The sequence below is a fragment of the Peromyscus leucopus genome, chromosome 1, assembly GCF_004664715.2.
Source record: "Peromyscus leucopus breed LL Stock chromosome 1, UCI_PerLeu_2.1, whole genome shotgun sequence".
Lineage (NCBI taxonomy): Eukaryota > Metazoa > Chordata > Mammalia > Rodentia > Cricetidae > Peromyscus > Peromyscus leucopus.
Genome location: NC_051063.1, coordinates 181834869 through 181840868, shown reverse-complemented (window position 1 = coordinate 181840868; position 6000 = coordinate 181834869).

Genomic DNA, 6000 nt, shown 5'->3' with positions numbered 1-6000 from the left:
ATGTCCCACTGAAGGTGACTGTGGGTACACCAGGATAATGCAGGCCATGTGCAAAAGTGGGGAAGTACAATTGATATCAGTCAATGTGATAATGGATCTTATCCTCATGGTTGGTTGAGTATTTTTAAGTATTATTATTATTATTATCGATGAACTTATCATGGTTTCATGAACAGAGTGGACATTAAAATGGACATACAAGAAGCATATATCCCTGAGAAGATGCAGGGTGTAAATATGATTATGTAGTAAAAAAGTGTTCTTATGTGACACTACACTTATCATCTGGTTAAAGAGGCAATAACTGAGTCTTTATTGAATGACCATTGGCTAGATGACTGGTTTGAAACTCTCTCTCTCTATTGAACTTGGAAAGATAACACAAAATATAAGGTATAGAATAAATACTGGGTAATAGCAACCAGGAACAAATGTGTTCTGAGTTATCACCTAGATTAGTATTTCTCTAATGTGAATTAGAATCTGATACCATTCTTCCCTCAGTGTTCATTGTTCTTACTAATGCAACATAGAGACTGTACTAGCAGACCAGATCTCTACCACTCACCCGCATTTTTATCCACAATAGTGCTATAACTCACTGGACAATATTTAAGTTTTCACATTATTATGATTATTCTTTATTGTCTTTCATGCATCACCTCTATTTGACTGAATCATAAATTTAATGTAATATATAATTCCTTGTAAGAATTTTCAAATTATCCAGTTGTGGTGGTGCATACATTTAATCTCAGAACTTGTGAAGCATCAGTAGGTACATCACTGTGATTTTTTAGGCCAATATTATATCCATATGTAGTTTCAGGGCATCTAGTGCTAATAATGACACCTTAACTTGAAAACAACAAAACCAAACAGCAAATATGTGCAGAATTTTAAGTGAATTGTTTTAGTAACATAATTTTGTTCTCATGCCATTATTTATTAATCATACCTTAGTATTTCTTATTGTATTTTGTACAGAACAAATGTTAGCAATTCCTCTGTAATTACCACTATAGCCTATATCTCTGAAATAGTAACCACGCATATTTCTGGTGTCCTCGTGAATATCAGGTCTAACTCATACTTGTGAAATTAAATTGGGAGTTGGGATATCTTTCTATCACATCAAACCACACATAGAACTCTGTATTTCATTAAAATCTCTAAAGGCTTGGTTTTCTAAAGCATGATTTTCACAAGTGAAACATCACTTGGAAACCTCTAGATACAGCTAAAACCAATAGTGTAAGCTTTCTAAGACTATACAAGTCCGTAGAATTCTATCATGTGTACATTGATTAATTGATCCTGGCATGTTAATGAGTACATATGGATGTGCTCCCACAAGCCAGATGCTTCCAAGACTGGATTATTAACTCCAAATTTTTTCAGGCACAAAAATAAATTAATTTAGGTTGTTACAGCTTGAATAGGTATGGCCCCCATCAACTCAAGCGTTTGAATGTTTGGACTACAGGAAGTGGCACTATTAGGAGGTATGGCATTGTTGGAGGAAGTGTGTCACAGTGGAGGTAGGCTTTGATGTATCTTCTACTCCAGCTACACTGCTGATAGCTGCTGGTAGCAATGGCTTCATCAGTCATAGAGTGCTACGTAAAATTAACTAATCTAAAACCACAGAGCATATTCAAAGGAGATTAGATGCCCTTGAAAATGAATTCATAAGATAAACCTTCACAGAAAATACACAAGGAAAAGTTTCCATATGCCTAACTGTAGAACCAAGGTCAGGCCAAAGCAACTTTGGTACTACTTCCCCGCTTGCTAAAAGTTTGGCGAATAAAGATTTAACTCCCTCCATAAATTCTTCAGCAGCTAGATTCCTCCTTCTCCTCATATGTAAGTACTTTTTATATTGTCTTCTGTTAGATGTGTATACAGGTATGTAGAACAAGGAAGGGAGGAGAAGCTTGAGAGAAATGAAGATAATGATCATCATTACATGTGTGAGTCTTATTCCCTTAAATAAATAAGAATTATTCTTAAGTTCTGCTACCCTGAAAGCATTCTGTTTCTCACCATGGGACAATGCTGGGAGCTGTTCTCACAGGCTGCAATATCTCACCCAGTGTTGATGAGACTCACATCACTTTAGGTAGCCTGCAGATCAAGAAGTAGATCTCTCAGCTACCTCTCCAGCAACATGTCTGCCTTCACCCTGCCATGATTCCCATCAAGAAGATAATGGACTAAACCTCTGAAATTGTAAGCCAGCCCGAATTAAATGTTTTCTTTTATAAGGGTTACAGTGTCATAGTGTCTCATTATAGCAATAGAAACCCACTAAAACCTGAAGCACAAAATCCAATAGGTCTTATAATAAAAACCTGGATCCAGATATTGGGATAATTACCGAAAGAACAGAAAGAAAAGGAAAAAGCTACTGCCAAGTCTCACCTTTCCAACTCCATGAATCCTCTGTTTGAAAGTCTCTGAGCCCTCACCCAAAAGGGTTCCAACCAAAAAGGTCTCAGCTGAAAAGGCTTCAGGCAAAAAGCCTTTAGCCAAAAATGGGTTCCAATTCCTGTCTCCTCATGTGTTATATACCTTTCTCTGCCCAGTCATACCACTTCATTCCTAGTGCTGGCATTAAAGGCATGTGGCTTCCCAAGCAAAGGAATGAACACACAAGTGCTGGAATTAAAGGCATGAGACTCACAAGTACTGGGATTAAAGGTGTGTGCCACCACTCTCTGGCTCTGTTTCTGTTCTAGACTGAATCAGTCTCATGTAGTCCAGGGTGGCTTTGAACTCACAGAGATCCAGACAGATCTTTGCCTCCCTAGTGCTAGGATTAAAGGTGTATGCCAGCACTACCAGGCCTCTATGTTTAATCTGGTGGCTTGCTCTGTCCTCTGTATCTCAGTCAAGCATTATTTGATACACAATATATCAAGACAAAGACTAAAACTGTCAACATGCACTGGGGTATTGCTGTGATAGTTTGGACTATGATTTTGTTTGGAGGAATTGGACTTTTATGACTGAACTGTAAGACTGGTTGATTGTTTTTAAGTGCAATCCTTGTAGGAACATGGAATTCAAGGGTGCTGAGGGTGATATGAACTGTGATGAGTTATGGATATATTTCCTCATGCAGAGGAAATCTCACAACATCCTAGTATTGACTCTGCCAGGTGATTATTGGTGTTCCTTCTTATTTAGATTTATAATGAATTGGAGCAAGCTGAGCAAAGAAAAAATAAAAAAAATACAATTTGAGGAGAAATGGAGCACGAAAAAGTGGAAGGGAGATAAGTCCTGTGATCAAGGCAATAAAAAGATTAAGGGATGGAATATAGAGAGTGGTGAATTTAGGGCAAGATCCCACCTTGCTATGTTTTCCATGGGTGAAAAAAAATAATTGAAAACTTAGAGCCCTTGTAGATGTAATGGTCTTATTAAGTAGGAAACACAGAGCCAAATGCAGAGTTAAAAGCCCAACAGGTCAGAAGAGTAGCTTGGAGCTGAGACTTAACACTGCCTTCTTACCCTTCACTGCCCCTGAGAAAGAGACCTGCTTCCTGTCTGTCTGTCTTTTTATTGACTTTCTGTTCTGCCTTCTTATTGGTTGTAAACCCAACCACATGACCTCCTTGTCACTGCTTGTCTATACTGACCTCTAGGTCTCTATGTTTGGTATTGAGATTAAAGGCATGTGTCTTCATGCTGGTTGTATCCTTGAACACCCAGAGATCTTAAACAACTTTGAGTTCAATGACAGCATGATAGATATGTTCCAGGACAGTCAAGCTTCTGCAGAGAAGGAAACCACAGAAATCAGAAAGCTAGTGAAGATGGAGTTGAAAAGGCAGGCTTGTTCCAGCCCAGAAAGCAGCAGAACTTGGCAGCTTTGGCAATGTGGTTCTGCCATTAGTGTCAATGATTAAACAGGTAATGTAATCTTCCCCTAAGATCAAGGGAAGCCCCTGAAGCCAGGAAAGTTTCAGGGGTACCCATGCATTGAGACCTATCTAGGCCACTTGGCAAAGCTATGAATTTGAAGCCTACATTACCTTGGGCATGCCAAGATGTTGGAGATACCAGGGAGTAGAACCAGCCCAAGAGAAAGAACTGTTTGACAATAAACAAAGTTGAAAATATTAAAGAGTATTTTGACATCAGACATGGAGATGAAGTGTTTGGAGTTTGATCAGATGGTTTTGGTCTTGCATTAATCCAATATTTCCCCACAATCCTTCTCTTCCTCCATTTTGGAAGAATAATTATAACCTGTACCATTGTATGTTGGAAGTATGTGGTCTGTTTTTTAAATTTTGATTTTATTACAAACGAAGTTACAGCTAATGGATGAATCACAGTGGATGCTAGTGATTCCTGGACCTGTGTTACTTCACTTAATAGAATCCTTTCCATTATTTTGCTGTATCCGTTTCCTAGAGTGTTCTACAATGCCAGTGCATGGAGAAGGAGAGACTATCAGCATCTAGTAGTTCCAATGGTCTCAGCTCATCTACTCATTTTGCTTTAACTTCTTCAAATTCCAGGATACACTGCAAAAAATTCTTCCCTAGTTCTTGTTTGTTCAGCTGAACATCCTCACATGGCTGATGAGTATGTGGAGTAACAGTGTCCTCCCTAGTGCTGCTTGGTTCAGCTTGTTACTGATTCCCAGCTGCTTCTGCCTACTTCTTCAAAGGGATCTCACCCTATTAAAAAGGGTGTCACATGTATACTCCTGCAGTAATAAAATATGGTTTCCTGAGAGTTTCCTCCCAATGCAAGACACTGATGGAATTCTAACACACTGGTGTTTCTTTCCTACCAATTATATACTAGAATAAGGAGTTGTGCACGATTATGCCAGACAAAGTTTCAATAAAGACACTGAAGATTTCATCTAGGTATCACTGATTAGATATTGTCCTTCTCATTGCAGTTTTTGCTGGCATATATTTTTTCTATTTATTTTCTGTTATGTATTCTGTAAGATTTCATAATACCAGATATTCACTTATCTCTACCAGCCCTGTCGTGTGTGTGTGTGTGTGTGTGTGTGTGTGTGTGTTTATGTGGTGTGATTTTCATAAAGCTAGTTCTTAACTTAATGCGATGTAAGTTGTGTCTTGAACCATCGTTCTAATCCACTATGTGTTTTAAATAATTTTTTAGATATTACTGCAACAGAGTAAATACCTAAAGACCACTCAGCATTACCATAGTCCAAATTGAGAGCCTGTATTATGTGGGCTTGGTGACTACCTGGAGAGAAACACTTCTTTTTTTTTCAATTCCTTTTTTTTATTATTATTTTACAACACCATTCAGTTCAACATGATAGCCACAGATTCCCCTGTTCTCCCCCTCTCGACCACCCCTCCCCCCAGTCCACCGCCCATTCCCACCTCCTCCAGATCAAGGTGTCCCCTGAGGACCAGGGTCGACCTGGTAGACTCAGTCCAGGCAGGTCCATTCCCCCTTCCCAGACCGAGCCAAGTGTCCCTGCATAAGTCCCAGGATTCAAACAGCCAACTCATGCAACGAGCCCAGGACCCAGCACCAATGCACAGCTGCCTCCCAAACAGATCAAGTCAAATGACTGTCTCACGCATTCAGGGGGCCTGATCCAGTTGGGGGCCCCTCAGCCTTTGGTTCATAGATCCTGTGCTTCCATTCATTTGGTTATTTGTCCTGGTGCTTTATCCAACCTTGGCTTCAACAATTCTCACTCATATAAACCCTATTCTTTCTCACTAATTAGACTCCCAGTGCTCCACCAGGGGCTCAGCCGTGGATGTCTGCATTCAGATTCCTCAGTCCTTGGATGGGGTTTATGGCACAACTATCAGGGTGTCTGGCCATCCCATCACCAGTGTAGGTCAGTTCCTGCCGTCTCTCGACCATTGCCAGCAGTCTTTTGCGGGGGTATCTTTGTGGATCTCTGTGGGCCTCTCTAGCTCTCTGCTTCCTCCCCTTCTCACCTTCTCATGTGGTCTTCATTTACCATGG